A 21,627-nucleotide genomic window follows, 5' to 3' on the forward strand; every position below is an offset into this window, starting at 1 on the left:
ATGCTACTCAAGTCAGAAGTGACAAACTTCATGACACCCATGCAGACGGGAACTGAAAGTTCAACTGCTGAATCCTACACTAAGGCACTGTACGAGCACATCCACTCATGCATGAATCATACCATCCCAAATAGAGCCAAGATGCTCTCATCCAAAAAAAGGACGCCAATCTGGTGGTCCCCTGCCATAAACAAACTTTACAACAAAAGGAAGAAACTGTTGCAGAAAAGAGGAAAATCCCTGGATGCAAAAAACTCCCTTACCAGCCTCAGTAAGAAAATGAGATCCCTCATAAAATCCTTCAAAGCTAGTTACGAAAATAAAATTGCCAAAGATTCCAAAGACAGCCACAAGGCATTCTATAACTATGTCAAGAATCTAAATGGCAATGCTCAGATCTGCTCTGAGCTAAAACAAAATGGCATTAAAGATACTGATCCCAAGGATATTGCCAATATCCTGGCAGATTGATTCAGTGCCAACTTCACCCCCCTCTCACCCCCTAAATGGCCCATCTCAATACCGGAAGATTGCCAAATTCCGGTAATAATGGCCACACAGGTAAAAAACGCACTCTCCAAAGCTAAGAATACAGCATCCATGGGACCAGATGACATCCTGGGCTGTGTACTACATGAACTACAATATGAACTGGCACCTCACCTAAGTGTCATATTTAATCATAGCCTCACCTCAGGCTTCGTGCCCACTGAGTGGTGCAGAGCCACAGTTATCCCACTCCACAAGGGGGGATCCACCTTGGATCTCGGAAACTACCATCCCATCAGTCTGACGAGCCTTATCTGCAAGGCCATGGAACATATTATCATGGAACTTATAAACAAAGACATTGGCAACCTTCAAACACTGGACCCCACCCAGTTTGGTTTTGTGAAGGGCCGATCTTGTATCCTGAACCTGATTGACTTCTTCCAATCAGTCTCCAGAGCCATGGACAAGGGTAAGCTGGTCCACACAGCCTATCTAGACCTTGCTAAGGCCTTTGACACCATCCCCCACTCGGGAATCATAGATAAACTTACTAAGCTGGGCATTAATCTCTACATCACTCAATGCGTTGCTAACTGGCTTACTGATAGAACCCACACTGTAAAAGTAGCTGACTCCAAATCCAGCTCCAGACAAGTGACAAGTGGAGTACCTCAGGGTTCAGTCCTGGGACCACTCTTGTTTGGCATCTACTTCTCTGAAGTACAGGCCAACACTAAGGGACTCTGGCTAACAAAGTTTGCAGATGACTGCAAACTGGGAGCCATTATTGAATCCCCAAATGATGTGTATACTTTACAAAAGGGCCTTACAGAAACAGATGCTTGGTGCCAGAGCCATGGGCTCAAGCTCAATGCCAAGAAATGTATAGTTATCCCCTTTGGGAAAAAACATGTATCCGTGAATTACCATATAGGTGGCAGTACACTAAACACCGAAATTGTGATAAGAGACTTAGGGACACAGGTGGCCAGTGGTCTCACCGTCGATAACCACATCACCACAACAGTCAGGAAATCCTTCTATGTGGCACACCTCATCACTAAGGGCTTTTCATCCAGAAAAAAGGAGGTCATTGTCCCACTGTATTCATCCCTCATTAGACCCATTATAGAATACAACGCCCGTTTGGTATGTACCTCTCAAGACATCTGCAACAACTGGAAAGGCCACAGAAATACCTCACTAAAAGAATCACAGGCCTAAAGCAGATGTCCTACGCTGACCGCCTTAAAAAACTCCAGCTATACTCTGTCACATATCTTCTGCTCAGAGGCGATCTCTGCTTAACATACAAGGCCATGTTAAACCCAGAGCTGTTGGACATGCTACACTTAAAGAAATCCCAATCCCTCAGAGCCACATGATCCAGGGATCTAAACCTTGTCATCACAATAAACAAAACATGCTGCAGGGATAAGTTCCTAACCCAGAGACTCCCCAGACTCTGGAATAGATTGCCCATACATGTCAAGCAGAGTGTCTCTTTGGCCCTCTTCAAAAAGAACCTTGACGATTGGATGGGAGAAAGGAAATTCACCCAGGGGATCATGTCAGTCGCCCTGCTAGACAGGGATCCAGGGAAGTAAATAGTGTGGGAAGAAATTGCCAGGGAATTGTTACAGCTAGGCTTGTATAGGCCCTAGGGCTGATAACCTAGTACCAACCTATGAACCAATGAACTTATGCATGCTATACAGGAAGCATTTAACAATGCCTTAATGAATCAGCCTGCAATTACCATAGTATTAGTCCACTAAGGGATAGGTGTTCACATAGGGAAAGAACACTCAGACACATATAGAAGTTGTATAAAAGGGGTTCTTACACACCTGCATCTGCTATGTACACCCACCAATATCTCCCCCACACCCATAATAATTACATCAATACATACTGTCATACCATAACCAATTATTCAACTACTGTACAACATCTGCTGAATCCTTAACATACCTGGACACAGACACACTAACATGGCCCTATGTGAAATAGTTGCTGTTATACAATTGAACAGCTGCTGCTGTTACAGGGTTTGTATGAACTAATCCCGTTTCAGAGGGTTGAAAGGTTCGTACACTAGGAAGTGTTACTGAGTACTGATTATCAGCACATATGATACACATTAACGCCAAACTAAAGATGTCTGGTAAGCACACTGTAAACCCCCTAACATTATATGCATAGCTGTGCAGCCTTGAGCTGGTCAAACATCCTGGCCAGACTGAAACATATGCAGAAATATTAGGTACAGACAAACCCTGCACAAGTAGCAATGTTCAGAAATATAACAGCAGTGCTCACATTTAGACCAGATCCTCTAGGCATTACACACAATATATTACTGTTCGCCTCCATACAGCTGTTGTAATAGATTTCAAACAACACCTCCATGCTGTATTCCTCACAAGTAAGGCAAAGGGACAACGCCCAAGTGGAGTACTCAGTTATACTCCACTGCTGCCATGGTATTGGCTAAGGCAGTAGCAGCGCAGCTGATGTGCATGTAATTAGCTACTTAGGAACACCAGTTTGTTATTGGGATAGCACGTTACTGATCTGTAACTATAAAAGGTTGCCTTGACACACATTCAAACCATCTGTATCTACCTGTAGAACAGTACAAAACACTGAAAGACAAACCAAAAATGAGTATTATACTAGTCAATAACACATCCAATTACTAAGAAGGTATGTATAACATTTAGTATATCTGTGTATGTAGTACATGTTCTGTAAGAATTACAGTGTAATTGATGCATATAGTGGAAATAGCTATCTTGTAGTGATGTATTGTTGAGCAGTAGTAATGCTTGTAGTATTCTATGTGTGTACTGCTGTAGGTCACAAGGCAAACTCCTCATACACCACAAGGGATGATATGGGCTTGGAACTCACCAATTCGCTTCCAGACACTGTCAGTTTCAGGGTTGGTCCAACAAGTATGTGCTATAACAGGGGATAGTATATGTTGATATATTGTAACAGTAGACACATGTATGGGTGTATAAGTAAGATGAACATGTCAGAGGTAGGCGTACTGTGCAAATATGGTTTGCATTGTGGGATATTGTGCCAGTAACTGTGTAATGTACAGTATTTTAGGCAGATCTGTATTCCATTCTACATAGCATTTCTGTTATGTTATGCAAACTGTAGTTATATCTACAATACCCAATAACAGGATAAATATCACTTGTATTCATCTGACAGTTTAGCAGCATGATAGCAAAGATAATTGGAAGAGCTAGGTAACTATCCATGCACATAACACATGTAATATCCACCTCTCCAGTATCATTTGCAAGCAATAACAGCTGTGCATATGTACATGTTATGCAAATGTGTAGTGACCGTTGTTACAGGGCTGGACCTCTCTAGTATTGTTTGCAAGCAATAACAGCTGTGTATGTGTACATGTTATGCAAATGTGTAGTGACCCATGTTACAGGGCTTGGCCAAATGGCTATGTGCACACCTACATAGAGTGGATATTGAGAGTACAGACACACTGGTTGAACTACCAGGTTTGTGTAGCCCAAACTCTCATTACCAACCTAACAGCCGCTTGCACTTACTGTATGTAAGGTAGTGCACAGCACTGGTAATGAAACAGGTTGCATATCATCTTTAACTCCAGTGTAACATCTGCAGTAGGAGTGTAAGATGTAGGAGAATGCTGCCCATGTGTAATAGCCACTTCATAGGTGATGGCTTACACTATCTGATTATATCCTGATCATGTTGATAGTGGCATCAGAGTCTATTGATAAGTGACTCTGTTTGTGGAGTGGGTGTCCGTGCCCAACAGAGCTCATGGTCATTGTGGATATGTGAGTATATACCCAGAAAAGGAAACAGACCTGTTGACACTTGCATCATCTGTAATTAACTATCAGGATGTGATGTGATCCTCAGAGGAGGATTGCTGCTAAAGGTAGCTACAGTGTTTCCGCAATAGCCAGTGGTGTCACGTCCATAGCACAAATATTTACATGTGAGCATCACTGTCTAAAACAGCTTCATAAGAAATAAGTAAACTAAATACAGTAATTGGTACTTGTAGTACTGACTGCTCATACAGGCATATCCACTAGTCAGCTACTGGTGTTTACTAATGTCAGCTTTGTGTATGTGGCCATCCTGGGGGAATGTAATCTCTATGCCATGTACACTGCCAAACACACCTAACACCACACCCCACACATTGTCTGGGATGCAGCTACAAGGGTAAACTGGAAGGCAGTCCAGTCTACAGCCGTGACTGGACTGGTCAGTCATGAGGTGTAGGTTAACACATGCATCGCATCATCACAACCAACACATACCCTTACCAGAACACAGTAAGGACACCCACACACACTACCAGAAATCACACATATTCACAGACGCTTCTAAGTATCTGGCCAAACAAGTGACCTCCCAAGCTGGAATAGACAGCCAACGAAATACACAAACTGTATGACATAGTTTTGCATAATTGTGCCACACCTCAGAACACGTGGCCGGAAACATGCCCAACAGTACTCATTTGTGAATGCAAACTCTAGCACTATGTTACACACCAACCTATATGAGGGCATACATACTGCCAGCTACCTGTCTGCCATGATTAGCCACATACCCATACACTCAGACCACCTTTTGAACTATACACATGGCTCTGGCATATTCCATGTTGTTGTGCAGGACCTGTGATGCAGTAACCTGGACTGCATGGAAACACATGTAGGAACTATCAGGTCTTGTAGCCCATGCAGGTATGTCCCAAGGCCTAGGTAGCATTCTGCCATTGGCCAGAATGATACTGCAGTACAGGGACAAAAGGATTGTATTCCACAATTGTCTAATTTAGCGGTGCAAGTCAAAGGGTATCCAGTATCTGTCTGCCTGGGATAACATGGTTGACAGACCATGATGCTTGGGCAGATAGGGCCTGCACCTGTCACCCCTAGGAATCTGGATACTGGCTAGGACTCATACTTCCCCTATAGTGCCTTCATCATGCACAGTTCAAGTGAAGGTCCACTGCTGTTACAGGGACAGCCAAGCAATAAACTGCAGGTCTCGTTACTCAATGATACATGTCAGAAACACTATATGGACTCACATATGTCAATCCCTAACAAGGAGAACATATCTGTGCAGTGGCTGAGACATGTTTCAACACTCCAGAGAGCACATCTGCATGACCATGTTATAACACATACCTCACTTCTTGCCCATTATCCTTTATTGGAACACACGGGCTGCAGGTGTGTCCATATTCCTGATGGATATGTACACCCCCATGCTAGTTGCACTTGAATAACTTCAGATGCATTAAGCTGAGTAACTACCTTTGTGCAAAAATGGAATTCAAATTGCACCTTGTGACAGATCACCCACCATGCCACAGATTTCCCAACTGTCATAATGTGCTGTAATGGGGAAGATTAGGTTTGAGACAGAAAACCATAATAATGGCTACTCTCAACTATTCCATTATGAACTTGGAAGACTCCTCATGTACCAACACCTGCGCTCAATGCATGCTGGATTCCATCAGCCCCAATGACCTGGATCACAATAGTCACACAAACAGGGCTAACAGTATGCTACACATAGTCAGTCTCCAAAGCCAATGTTATGCTTCCTAAGAGCAAAGTGGTGACTGTCATGGCACCCATGCAGATGGACAATGCATGTGCAAATGCTGAATCCTATACAAATGAACCTTAAGCAGTCACATATGTGCAGTGATTGTGCCATTGAAACAGAACCAAGATTCAACCAAACACAAACAAGAAGGCAAACTGGTGGTACCATGCTTTAAACTGTACCACAGAAGGTAGTAACTGTTGCAAGAGTGAACACACGTGTGTAGGTGATACCTGGTCAGCCTTAGTAAGATGCAGATACACCACATAAAACCACACAAAGCTACTGTGAAACTAATCAGCCACATATTATGAGGCCAACCCCAGAGTATTCAATAGCTGTGTCATTAATCTTAATGGCAACGACAAGACCTGCCGTGCTGCACAGCACTATGGCATGGGATTTACTGCACCTACAGAAATAGCACCTGTTCATCCAGATAGGGTCTTGGAGAACCTAGACCTAAACCTAACCTAAATCTGGACTCAGCTAGCTTTCTCTGATACATTTTTCTTCTTCTTTGGTTTACTTTGTGGATCCTGCTCCCTACCCCCAATTCCCACCCACAGGGGTCCTAACCTTATACCTCTCTGAACACACCCCCCTGTCTGTCCTCCTATCCTTTCCCTTCCCGCTAAAATTAATACCCCTCCCCACTATACATCCCCTTCCTCCACCACCTCTTGCCCATACATCCTGCAACTCACTTCTCTCCTTTCCTCTTCTATTAATCTTCCTACATCTCTCAACTAACTTTACCTGTCTCTCCCCTTCCTATACCCTACAATATCCTTAGGCCTCCTCTTCTATCCTGCAGTCTTATATATATTACTACCTCTAAAAACCTACTTCTTGTTCCTTTTACCCTATAACTTCTCTTATCTAATCTCACTTTTAATAATGGCTCCCCACTCCCCTACCATCCTTATACTCTCAGTCTTACTCCTAACCACCCTATTTTCAGCTTACCTTCTTACCTACTTTGAAAACCTTTTAATATACAGCCTAATTATGCAAAGAAACACACTTTTTCTCTCCACACTTCTCTCACTTCATTCTCAAATGTTAACTCCACACCTAGCTACCTCCAAACTAAATTTCACAGATACTCCCACCTCAACTATTACATACCCTCAGACAAAAAAATCAAACTGCTTATTCTTCCAAACAGCAACTTCACAGTCTTACCAGATAATCCCACCTTACTAGATGGTGACATTCACCCCAACCCTGGCCCCTTACATCCCTCCTCTCACGTATCTAGACCCAACATTAATAATACCTTCCTTATAGGACATCTTAACATACGTAGTGTAAATAATAAAGTACCCTACCTACATGCCCTCCTTGACACACACTGTTTTGATATTCTCTGCCTTACAGAGACATGGCTAAAGCCAGTCACTAAAGATACTGAAATTATACCACAAGGCTATAATATACTTAGATTTGACCGATCAAAACGTAAAGGTGGAGGAGTAGCAATTTTATTTAAGAATAACCTTAACATCACTACCCTTCCTACCTGTCCAACCCAGGATAGTAAAGTAGAGGCCATTATCACTAAACTCCAACTAAATGCCAAAAAGTCCCTCTATATCATTTGCATGTACATACCTCCAGGTAACAACATACCCATCTTAGCAGACTATCTCAGTTGGGTTTCTACCAACTACCCCCAAGAAACTCTAATTCTTGGTGACTTTAATATAGATTGGAATATTATTAACACTCAAAATCCCTCCTCTCACATAAACCTAAATAGTTTTACCCAAACCATCACCTCTACTACAAGACTTAATAAATCTAGTAAGAAAGAGAGCATCCTTGACTGGATACTTACAAGCAAAACTAATATTACTTATAAAGTAGGAACTATGCCAGATGACCTCAGTGACCACTGTTTAACTTACATTACTAGAGAAAAGACAGATTGTCTAAACCCCCCTAATATAAGAAAAATACGCTCTACCAAACACTTTAAACTTGACCAATTCCAAAATGAACTCAAATCTTGTAACTGGAACCCCCTAAAATCGCTTCCACTTAATGATGCTGTATTATTCTTTAACTCAACCTTCCTTGCCATTCTTGACAGACATGCTCCAGAACGTACCATTAGAATGAAAGCTAATACAGCTCCATGGCTCTCTCCTGAAACTAAGAAACTAATACTCTCTAGAAATAAGGTCTGGGCCAAATGGAGAAACCATAGAAACAGCTCTGACTTTCTTTACTTCAGCCAGTTTAGGAATCTTACCAAAAAAGCTATAATCTCTGACAAAAGAAAATACTACTATAGGCTTCAAGAAACCAATCTAAATAAACCCAAACAATTCTGGTCATCAGTCAATAGACACCTCTCACCAGGAACAACCAAAACTCCCTCACCCCTTAATGCTGACCCTAACACCCCTGATCTAACCGCAAATGCTTTTAACTCTTTTTTTTTCAGAAAGTATTCAAGCTCTTGCTAGACAACTGAACACCAACAACTTCTATCCCCCAAATAATCTAATAGACTCTTCTCATAACTTCGCTTTACAACCTACCCCTACCTCTTTCATCTATAAACTTATTTACAAACTGAAATCTTGTACCCCCTCTGCTGACAAACTCCCTTCTCTTTATCTTCAAAAGGCAGCCAAAGAAATTGCAGTCCCAATATCTATACTCATCAACAGGACAATCCAAGAGGGAACTATCCCTGATATCTGGAAAGTCTCTCATATTATCCCTCTACACAAAGGTGGTAACTCTATTGAATACGCCAACTTTAGACCAATTGCTCTTCTCTCACCCTTAGCAAAAATTATGGAGAAATGTATACATCAGCAACTTGTTCAATACCTCTCATTACACAACATTATAGCTAATTGTCAACATGGCTTTAGACCCCATCATAGTACAACCACTGCTCTCCTTTCCTTTGTAGATACTATCAATAGTAACCGCAATAATAACCTTCTCTCTTCTGCACTATTCATTGACCTCTCCAAAGCCTTTGACATGGTCAACCACTCTTCTTTGCTTCATATCCTTGAATCCCTCTCATTTGATAACCTTGCCATTAAATGGTTTAGCTCTTATCTGAATAACAGACAACAAGCTGTTCTTTGGGATAACCATATCTCATCATTGTTGCCCATTTCCATTGGAGTCCCTCAGGGCTCTATTCTTGGTCCTCTTCTTTTCTCCCTCTATATAAATGACCTTCACACAGTAATCCCTCAAGCTACCTGTATCCAATATGCTGACAATTCTACCATTATTTGCTCAGCATCTTCCTCCTCAGATCTAATCTCTCTAACTCAAAATACTTTCACCACTGTTGAAACATGGTTTACTAGACGGTATCTCCTTCTTAATGCTAAAAAAAACAAACTTATTCTCTTCTCCCCAACCTCTCGGACCTCCCCATTAAACTTCACCATCTTGTCTAATAACGCCACGGTCATCACCCCTGACTCTACAACTAAACTGCTAGGAATAACTATCGATATTAATCTTACTTTTGATCATCACATCAACAACACCATCAAATCAGTTAACAGAAAAATAGGATCCCTATACCGTATTAAAACCTTTCTAACCCCAGCTACTAGAGCTACTATTGCCCACTCCCATCTCTTATCCACTTTATTTTATGCATCTCCGATCTTTACCAACCTTAAGAAAGCGAACCTAAACAAACTTGCCATTTGCTGCAATAACATTGCCCGCTTCGCCACAGGCAACCCCTTCAGAACCCATCACTGTCATAATTTGAGACTCTTAGGTTGGCTGGAATTACAAAACTACCTTACAGTCTCACAACTTGCTATTGCCCACAAAATACTGCACCAACCTGGAAACAACCCTATACTCTCTCAACTATTAATCCCTTACAACAATCTTACCTCCCTTCGATCCTCCTGTAAACTCTTGGCCAGTTCTATAAAGTCCAACAACTCAGCTGGCAACTCTCTTTTCACAAATTCTGTAGATAGCATATGGAATCTGTTACCTAGGGATATAACACTAATTATTTCTTTGCCTCTCTTCAAACATAAAATTAAACTGTACTTCCAAGAACACTGGCTTTGTTCTTGTAGTACATCTGACTAACTTTCTTCACTCTACCCTATCATCTCATCTACTCTGATCTTTAACCTATCTCTTAAGCTACTACCTAGTCTAGCCTCTGCCCTTGGACTCCTTCTATCCCCATATCTACTACTTTCTTTCTTTTCCCTCTCCTCCCACTATCCTCTCTGTTATGTACCTTTGTATGTGCTACCTTTTCTTTCTTTTCAAAATTACTACTCCTGCTTTTCGTAACAATATGGGATTAGGAATTCTACACAGTATTTAGTATTTAAGTATTATACATTTTCTGTAAAAATGATGTAATTTAAGAACTGTACATTTCTGTAAAAATGCTTCTGTATTGTTAATATCCTGCATTCAATTAGTTCTTTGATCCTTGTAAGTTGTATCTTATAGTAATGTATTTTATGTAATGTACCAGTATATAGTGGAGCTTTTCTCCTCGGGCCTCTGCTGAAAATGGACATGTATCCAGCCAGACTAGCCCGGTCAACAAATGTAAAATAAATAAACCCACTCCCACCCCCCCAACAGGTACACATAGTTATATATCCATGTACACTACAGAGCTCCTGTTATAACAACTATGCAGGTACAAGCTGCACTCTCTAAAGCCATACATACAGCTTTCATGGGACCTGTCAACATCCCAGGGTGTATCCTACACAAATGTAAGAACAATCAGCTCTCCACATACACATCATGTTCAATCATAGCTCCATGTCAGGCTCTGTACACACTGAATGGTGCACAGCAACAGTTATCACACCCCACAAAGGTGGAGACACCATTGACAATGGGAAATAGTGCACTACTACCCTGCTGAGTCTGGTCTGTAAGGCCATGAACTTTGATCAACTTATTTGATGTACTCAATACAGATGTAGATGACAGTAAGGTTGATTCACACAGCATATCATGACATTGCCAGGTCTTAGGACACCATCACCCATACTGTGTTCCAGCTACACTCAGTAAACTAGGTGTATATTCCTATGTCACAGGAGTGGTTGGCAACTGGACTGCTGGCAGAACCAGTACTACAGAAGGTGTCTGACTAATACACACACATCAAACCAGTGCCAGCCACAGTAATACAGGGTTCATTCCTGGTACTCCTCCTCATTGCTAGCTATACCACACAGACTAACACAGAAGGCATCTGCCTATTGATGTTTGCAAATGACTATGAACTAGGAGCAATAGTTGACTCAATTTGTGCCTCGTTCAACATACAGAAGGGCCTTTGTGTGTCAGATGTGTGGTGTGTGACATATGGCCACAGTCTGACAGCTAAGTATTGCATTATCATCCCCTATGTTAAAAGCCCTGTACCCATGAACTACCACCTAAGCAGCGGTCAATGTAATGGCAACTGTGTGTGCATGGGATGCAGCTGGACAGTAGTCTTTCCTTTGATAGTTACTTCACCACACCAGTCAGGTGGTCGTATGTGGCATCCCTAATCATAACAGGGTGCCATCCATGAATATAGATATAATTGTTCAGCCATACTCAACACTCATGTGACCCATAATAGATCACATATTTCCTTTAAGGGTTATTGCTCATGTGTAGATGGCCTGCACTGCCCTTCCCAATCCCTAGCTCCACTATGTAGAATGCAGCCTACCCTGAATAAAGCCATGTCCAACCCAGAGATGATGGACATGCTACACTTAACACATCCTGATTTCAAATAAACACATACGTCATGGACATCCACCTTTCTAGTACAAGGATCACAACATGCCTGACAGATCTCAGTCCCATACACTTTACATACTCCTGCCATACTATGCATCCCTGTCCAACAAAGCTGGACATCGCCCCTCTCTGTGTCATGGTTTGTTGACCACATGCCAAATATATCAGTAACCCTGTGGATCAGTTCTGTGGCACTACTTGAACTGGCCACTGAAACTTACCTGTCTGCTGGCTACAGCTAGGTAACCTTTCTGCCTAGGCTCATAAATGGCCCAGGGCATATAGCCTAATAGTTCACTATGACCATACATGCTATAGTTATATCTAACCCTGCAAATACCATCAGGCTAGCTATTGTCCCATGTGTTTCACATGTGCAATACAGGTAATACATGGCAGGATGCTATACAGCTGTACAGTGCCATGTAGATGTATATGGCAAAACACATACATGTAAAATGCTCTGTGAGCAAGTCGGCAGGGTCACAGGTCATGTCCCTAAAGACTGTGTATGACTATATATGTGACACATACACAGTATTAAGGTCAATTGCATTAATGTGGACACATCCAGGCATGTGCCGATAGGTAAAGACACCAGTACAGGCAAACAGACATGCCCACGTCAAGACAACATCCACATGGAGTATGAGCAATGTCATCACATGATATCACCAGTGAGTGTCAAATGTGTGTGACTTAAACATGCCAGTGGCGTTAGTGTCATGTAGATTTGCAAAGACTTATTTGTAATGTTAAGAAATGTGATACACATGTATGTTCAGCTGTACTTCTGTACTTCTCTGTGAGTTACTGTGACCTGTCTCCATCATTATATCTTCCAGGTATGCTGCGTGGCAGGCTGCCAGCATACACTCGCTTGGAGGATGAGGTCCTTATCCCATACATCCTCGAAAACCATTTAACACTCTTCAGCCATGTGCCACAGGATGCGCAGCAGTGGAATGCCCTGTGGGAGGAACTCCGCAGGAGGGTAAATGATGTTGGCGGTCACAATTGTACCAATCAGCAGGTGCGCCGACACTGCACTGACCTCATAAGAAGGGCAAAATGGCATGTTAATGCAATCTCCAGGGAACAAGGTGCAACATGTGGGGGGGCCACTCACCCAGCCTCCACTCACACGTACTGAGGAGCTACTGGCCAACCTGGGGAGACCTGCAGACCTCCATCCACAAGCTTTAGCTGGCATTGCGGAGGTGGGTGTCTCTCAACCACCATGCCTGGAGTTGCCTGGTAAGTCAGTACTGCACATATAACACAACTATATTTCATATAGTTACATGTATTACTGTACAATATGTAATGTAACATCATATGCAAGGCATGTGTGCACACATGCCACATATTATAGTCTGCTACTTAAGTATGCACAGATGTGCATACTCCATAGTATAGTGTATTGTACTGGCTTATGTGCTAACACGGACATTGCACCCTGTAGCTATCACACAGGTGTGGATAATGATCTTACTGCTGTGACACTCCTGTTTTGGTACCTCTGGCATTTTGCAGCGACAGCAACCTGTGTCAAGTGAGATTGTTATTATTTACCAGGCTTGATAATGCAAAGATCATATTAATTGCATGCTATCTGCCATAACACACGTACACATAATGTATGGTGGTCCTGTTAATAGACACTGGTCAGACCTGCAATGCATCACAGTGGTTACCCATGTGAAACAATTGAAGACTATATGTAACACCTACACTAAACTTTTCAAACTGTCATTGCCAGATGTGTGGACAACTGTGAATAAAATGGTGGAGGGACAGGTACTACAGATCAACATTACACATGTTGGGAATACAAACAGTATTGTACAGAGAGCATATGTGTGCACACACTCTAAATGTGTTGGAGCCGAATTATGACCAGCCCACAGGATACACCCTTGTGGATTATACCCTTGCTATGAATGTCACAGAATGTCATGTGCTATCTGACATGTCCATGACATGTAGTGAGCTGACTACAACACTGCTTAACTATCCTGCAAAACATGATATCTCACATGCCATACATACCACCCTTTGTCTGCATAACCCTGTCCTCAGTGGAGCATATGACATCTATGGGTGTATGTCATATGGGATAACACTGACATGCAAAATAGATGGCCATCACAACCATTGGACAGAACATGTGTACACATGGCCATTGAGGATGGCCAGAGACATGAAGCAACATACACAGTAGAAGTGATGTACATGTGTGTACACCCTGTTGTACATTGGCTCGACACAATACAACTATGGCCTTTGTGTAATGGTGATATTGCAGATGTGAAACACTAAACATCATACAGGCCTGTGCACAGCTTGTGTAGGCATAACATGAAACCACCATATAACATGTCTTGAACATCTTGAGTGTGTCACGACATGAAAGCATTCACCTATACAGTATCCAAATACATACATGTGTTGCACAACATACACATACAACCACATCAGGCCACAGATACAGTGCATTCACCTTGCTGGTGTCAGACATCACTGTCATGCCTGCTCCTCATGTGTGTGAGGTACACAGATGGCAAGTGGGACATAGAGTACTGCTAAGTTAGCCATGTGTGGGCATAGTTGCCAGGCATCAGTAATATGGTTGCAGATGTGCAGGGGTGTAATCTGTATACCCTTCTGTGACCTGTGTCACACATTCCACATTAGGGTTTAGTGTGTATACACCTCAGTGACGTGGGTCACATTCCACATTAGATATGTATTGTATGTGAACACATTCATGGCTATGAACTGTGTCAGTAACTCACACTGTATAGCAATAGTGAAGCCACATGATGCCCTGCAATGGCTATGCACATCAACTCAATGTGCAGTATGTCACTGCATATTTGTAGGGCAGACAGACAACATTGCATCAGCTGAAGGCCCATGTTAGTATAACACGTATAAAAAGAGAAATGGCTTCAGGTAAAACCCAGGTGCACAAAACCAGAACTATATATAACCAAAAATACACTGAGGTACCACACAATAGCGTCTTTATTACACAAAAAATAAGAACAGTGGTGAGCGCTTTCGCAAAACTAATTGCTTCATCAGACAAGAAAACAAAACACTCCATTGCTTATATACAGATGGAACCATTGACTCAATCACTGATGTCATAGGTCAATGAAGGCATTAAAGCTATATAGAACTTATAAATGTATAAATGTAGAAAAGGCTACATATAGAGAAAACTGCATATAAAAGACACATATAAAATACTGCATGTAAATGCATATAAAAACTGCATACAAAATCTATATACAAAACTGTTGGTAAAAGACCTAAGTAATGTGCATAGATATAAACTCCATAAATACTATAGCTATGAAAAAATAAAAGGATAAAAATAGTCATAAAATCTATCTACAATATGTATGTATAACTAAAATGAGTCTATGTCTCTAAAATATGAATAAATATAAATAAAGTGTAATGGGTGTATGAGGTGCCTAAAATTAAACATGTTTGAGGCGTCTTGCTTTCAAGAAAGGAACCAAGGAAGTAGAGCCATTAAGGCCTGGATATTTATCTGCATTCAATTTAATGATCCATCTCTGTTCACAGCTTTGAGTAAAATTTTCTATATCCCCTCCTCTAATGTTTTTGTGTATGCGCTGTAGCACAAAAAACTTTAAAGAATGTGAATTATCTGTATTAATAATATGCTGGGCGAGTGCATTAGTGGGTTTCTTATTTTTGACATCACAAAGATGTTCTAGAATTCTGTCTTTAAGAAATCTATTTGTTTTACCTACATAAAACACCGGACATTTCTGACAAAAACAATAATAGACAACATCAGTGCTCTTGCAATCAGCATAAGTATTAAGCTGTAACTGAAAATGCTTGGTGGGGTGGACATAGGTATTTATACTGTAAATATAGGAGCAGGCACTGCATGACCTGCAAGGAAAAGTGCCCTGAGATGAAGAAGGGATGGCTTTCTTAGGCACATCCTTGTTACATAACTGCTTCTTGAGTGACATATTGTTCTTGAAATTGAATAGTGGATCTTTACAGGTAATAACCTGCAACTGTGGTAACTCTTGCAATAGGTGCCAACGTTTCTTAATTATGTCAACATATTGGTTGATGTCACTCGCAAACTGTAACACTACTCTAAATTCATTATGTGGCCTAGAGTTTATGTTAGATGGATTATTACATGGAACTACCTCGTTGTTGTTAAAATAAGGTCTACATTTAGTTGATCTCATATGCCATGCATCAGATATAGTTTTATCAATTTCATCAGGTTGGTATCCTCTAGCTATAAACTCAAATTTTAAATTATTTAATGCTAGTAATGCATCCTCATCATCATCATGTAATCTTAATGTCCTATAAACTTGCCCTTTTAATACATTTCTCGGGATGTGCCTGGGATGCATACTAGTTTTATGTAGGTATGTGTTCTTTCTGGTTGGTTTGTGGAAGATGCTACTCTTGAAGCAGTTAAATTCAGCTTTAGCTAGATGTACATCAAGAAAAATCAATCTCAGCTGCATGGTATGTGAATTTTAAAAAGTCAGTGGTGGTATGCAGATAATCAACAAAGGATGCAAAATCTAAACCATTGCCATTCCATAAAATAAAAACATCATCCACAAAACGTACATACCATAACACTTGATGTAAGAAAGGATTCAAACCGGAAAGTATATGTGTTTCTTCCCAGCAGACTATAGCAAGGTTGGCGTAGCTATTTGCACAAGGAGTGCCCATAGCCACGCCAACCTGTTGCAGGAAAAATTTCTCTTCAAACATAACAACATTATTCTCTAATATAATTTCTAAGAGACTGCATATAAGTTGTATCTTACTATTTGAAAAACATCTATTTGTTGACAGGAAATTTCTAACCATTTCAATACCCCAAGTATTAGGGATACTGGTAAATAATGACTCAATGTCCATTGTAACAAATACAAAATCAGTGTCATTGGTAATAGTGTCCATCCTGTTATGTAACCTTTCAAGGAACATTTTAGTATCTCTTAGAATGGTATGACAATTCTCTAATAATCCATGTATTGTACCTTCAACAAAGATGGATAAGGGCTCGGTGCACCACCCAGCCCCTGACACTATGGGACGCATTGGTGGTGAGGCCAGGTCTTTATGTACCTTAGGTAAACCATAAATTCTAGGTATAGTGGGTTTGAGAACATTAAAATACTTAAATAATGGTTCGTCTATCAATCCAGTAATAAGAAGATCAAACATAAGAAATGACACTTTATCAATAATAGCATTGACCATAATTTTAGAGACTGATTTATAAGTTTCATTATTGAGTAAAAGTTTATACATTTGTTGTAGATACAATTGTTTATCTAATAAAACAATACCTCCTCCTTTATCAGCCTATTTAATAACTGACTGCAAATTCTTTAACTCTTGTAAGGCTCGTTGTTCGTTAGGAGTGAGATTACTAAAGTAATAGTCACTAGAATCATGCTCACCTATGTCCCTGAAAGATAATTCACAGATATCTAAAAACTTTTTGAACACCTGGTGGGGTATTCGGGATAAAAGTACTAGGCTGCCTGTATATATTAGTCCTTGTTCCTGACTCATTAGGAAACATAGATTTCAATGATAAATTTCTGCCTAATAGCTTTAAGTCTTTAATCATTTCTGTTACATTGGCTTTTTTTGCTGGTATAAAGGACAAACCTTTGTTTAATAAATTAATTTGGTCAGTATTAAGTTCAAAAAAAGAAATGTTTATGACCAAACCTGTATCTAAGTTCTTCTCCTTTTGGGTGTTTGGCCTGCTCCCTCTTGCTGTTTCAGCCTGGCTGGCTGTCCTCTGTATTGCTGGTTCTTTGTAAAAGTCTTGTAGGGCAAAGCTGCTTTCAGAGAGAAATCTCCTTTCTTCAAAGAGTCTAAAAAAACGCTGTCAGTATTTTTTCCTGCTTGTCTCTCAGCACTGGCTGTTATAGAAGGATTTAATGGGACTAGCAATGTAGTTGAGGGTGCTGTAGAACAACTTCTCTTAGGAACAGCCCGTTTCAGTTGAAATAACCTTAGAACCATTTGGTTTATTAGTCAGAGTAGGAGAGATAGGCATAAAAGTGCCAGCGTTATGAACTCTTATTGTATCAGCAACTTCTGTAGCTGAAAAACCAGAAGTGCTGTTTTTAGCAGTTTCCTGTTGGGCGTGTTCATAGGTTGGTACTATGCTATCAGCCCTAGGGCCTATACAAGCCTAGCCATAACAATTCCCTGGCTATTTCTTCCCACATTATTTACTTTCCTGGACCCCTGTCTAGCAGGGCGACTGACATGATCCCTGGGGTGAATTTCCTCTCTCCCATCCAATCGTCAAGGTTCCTCTTGAAGATGTCCAAAGAGGCTTGACATGTATGGGCAATCTATTCCAGAGTCTGGGGAGTCTCTGGGTCAGGAACCTATCCCTCCAGCATGTTTTGTTTATTGTGATGACAAGGTTTAGATCCCTGGAGTGTGTAGCTCTGAGGGATTGGGATTTCTTTAAGTGTAGCATGTCCAACAGCTCTGGGTTTGACATGGCCTTGTATGTTAAGCAGAGATCACCTCTGAGTAGACGATATGCGACAGAGTATAGCTGGAGTTTTTTAAGGTGGTCAGCGTAGGGCATCTGCTTTTGGCCTGTGATTTTTTTAGTGAGGTATTTCTGAGGCCTTTCCAGTTGTTGCAGATGTCTTGAGAGGTACATACCAAATGGGGTGTTGTATTCTACTATGGGTCTAATGAGGGATGAGTACAGTGGGACAATGACCTCCTTTTTTCTGGATGAAAAGCCCTTCGTGATGAGGTGTGCCACATAGAAGGATTTCCTGACTGTTGTGGCGATGTGGTTATCGAAGGTGAGACCACTGGCCACCTGTGTCCCTAAGTCTCTTATCACACTTTCTGTGTTTAGTGTACTGCCACCTATATGGTAATTCATGGATACATGTTTTTTCCCAAAGGGATAACAATACATTTCTTGGCATTGAGCTTGAGCCCATGGCTCTGGCACCAAGCATCTGTTTCTGTAAGGCCCTTTGTAGAGTATCCACATCATTTGGGATTCAATAATGGCTCCCAGTTTGCAGTCATCTGCAAACTTTGTTAGCCAGAGTCCCTTAGTGTTGACCTGTACTTCAGAGAAGTAGATGCCAAACAAGAGTGGCCCCAGGACTGAACCCTGAGGTACTCCACTTGTCACTTGTCTGGAGCTGGATTTGGAGTTGGCTACTTTTACAGTGTGGGTTCTATCAGTAAGCCATTTAGCAACCCATTGGGTGACATAGGGATTAATGCCCAACTTTGTAAGTTTATCTATGATTCCAGAGTGGGGGATGGTGTCAAATGCCTTGGCAAGGTCTAGATAGGCTGTGTGGACCACCTTACCCTTGTCCATGGCTCTGGAGACTGATTCAAAGAAGTCAATCAGGTTCAGGAGACAAGATCGGCCCTTCACAAGCCCAAACTGGGTGGGGTCCAGTGTCTGAAGGTTGCCAATGTCTTTGTTTATACGTTCCATGATAATACGCTCCATGGCATTGCAGATAAGGCTTGTCAGACTGATGGGACAGTAGTTTCCGGGATCCAAGGTGGATCCCCCCTTGTGGATTGGGATAACTGTAGCTCTGCGCCACTCAGTGGGCACGAAACCTGAGGTGAGGCTATGATTAAACATGACACTTAGGTGAGGTGCCAGTTCATATTGTAGTTCATGTAGTACACAGCCTGGGATGTCATCTGGTCCCATGGATGCTGTATTCTTGGCTTTAGAGAGTGCGTTTTGTACCTGTGTGGCCATTATTACTGGAATTTGGCAATCTTCCGGTATTGAGATGGGCCATTTAGGGGTGAGAGGGGTTGAAGTTGGCACTGAATCGATCTGCGAGGATATTGGCAATATCCTTCGGATCAGTATATTTAATGCCATTCTGTTTTAGCTCAGAGCAGATCTGAGCATTGCCATTTAGATTCTTGACATAGTTATAGAATGCTTTGTGGTTGTCTTTGGAATCTTTGGCAATTTTATTTTCGTAACTAGCTTTGGAGGATTTTATGAGGCATCTCAGTTTCTTACTGAGGCTAGTAAGGGAGTTTTTGCCTCCTGGGTTTTTCCTCTTTTCTGAAAATGTTTCTTCTTTTTGTGGAAAAGTTTGTTTATGGCGGGGCACCACCAGATTGGCTTCCTTTTTGGATGAGAGCATTTTGGTTCTATTTGGGATGGCCCGATTCATGCATGAGTGGATGTGCTCGTACAGTGCCTTAGTGTAGGATTCAGCAGTTGAACTTTCAGTTCCCATCTGCATGGGTGTCATGAAGTTTGTCACTTCTGACTTGAGTAGCATGAAGTTGGCTTTCGAGAAGTTTTTATGGTGCTTTCTTTACTGGGGGGTGGGGGTGGGATGTGGATGTTAAGAGTGATTAGCTTATGGTCAGACCTGACTAACGAGGGGGTGACCATAGGTATGGAGCATTGATTTCCCATGTTGGTAATGACCAGGTCTAGGATATTGGAGCGCCTGGTGGGACTATGGATTAGTTGATCCAGGGCGTTGGAATTTATGAATTCCAAGAACCGTTGCACAAAGGTGTTGGGACATGAGTAGTTTTCCCAGTTAATGGCAGGGTAGTTAAAATCACCCAGTATTAGGGTGTTTGGTTCTATCTTAATATTTTCCAGTATGTTTAGAAAGGTGTAGTGAGAATCTTGGGGTATGGTGGGGGATCTGTAGCAAGCTACAATTTGGATTGCAGTCTTACCTAGTGTTAGTTGCACTTGGAGAATTTCAGACACATTGTGTTGGCCAACTAGCCTGGTGGTGTGAATATCCTTGGTGAATATTGACACTCCTCCACCTTTAGTGTTTCGGTCCTGTTTTGGTGGCTGAAAAGTGTAGTAAGAGTTGTAGCCTGGTATTGCAGGGGTGCTCTCTGGAGCCTTGAACCAGGTCTCAGTTACTGCACAGATATCGATGTTCTCCATTTTTAGGTGTGCCTCGAGAGAGTGCATTTTGAGGCTTAGACTTCTAGCATTGAGTAGCATTACCTTCAGATTTTGCATGCTTGTACCTGTTATGGTGGTGGTTTTGTCCTTTGAAGTTTGCCTAAAAAAGGCACTATAGGGGTGGCAAGAGCCTTAGCCAGTAACCTGAATCCCAGGGGCAACAGGTGCAGACCGTTCATTTGAACGAGTAGAATGTTCAGTTAAAGAAACAGTGTGCATATTTCTAGCCACATTAGAAACTGCAGTTTGTCTATTTACCTGTTCCTTTGGCCACGAAAATACATTATTGGCTGCAAAGTCCCGTTTATCCCTGTTCAGTTTGGATAACTTTGTTGCTTGTAATTTTTTCTCATATATTAGAATGTTTTCTTGTAGTTCATTCATTTTAAGAAAAGTAAAATCATTGGAGAAATTTTCATTAATTCTTGATTCCAAAGCAATTATTTCAGTCTTAATTTCAAGTTCTAAGGGAGAAAAAAATTCAAGCAGTAATTCCATGTACTTAGCACTGAATTGTAGGTTCAGTTCCTGTCATTTACGTAAAAGGACCGGATAGGTATTTCCATAGGTAGGCATATTTAGCACTCTCAGGCCTCGGGGGATGATTTTGGATTCCAGGGAGGCTTGCAGGTGCATGCGCTGCC

The sequence above is a fragment of the Protopterus annectens genome, chromosome 1.part2 (assembly GCF_019279795.1).
Source record: "Protopterus annectens isolate FY-2018-M chromosome 1.part2, PAN1.0, whole genome shotgun sequence".
In the NCBI taxonomy this organism is placed as follows: Eukaryota; Metazoa; Chordata; order Ceratodontiformes; family Protopteridae; genus Protopterus; species Protopterus annectens.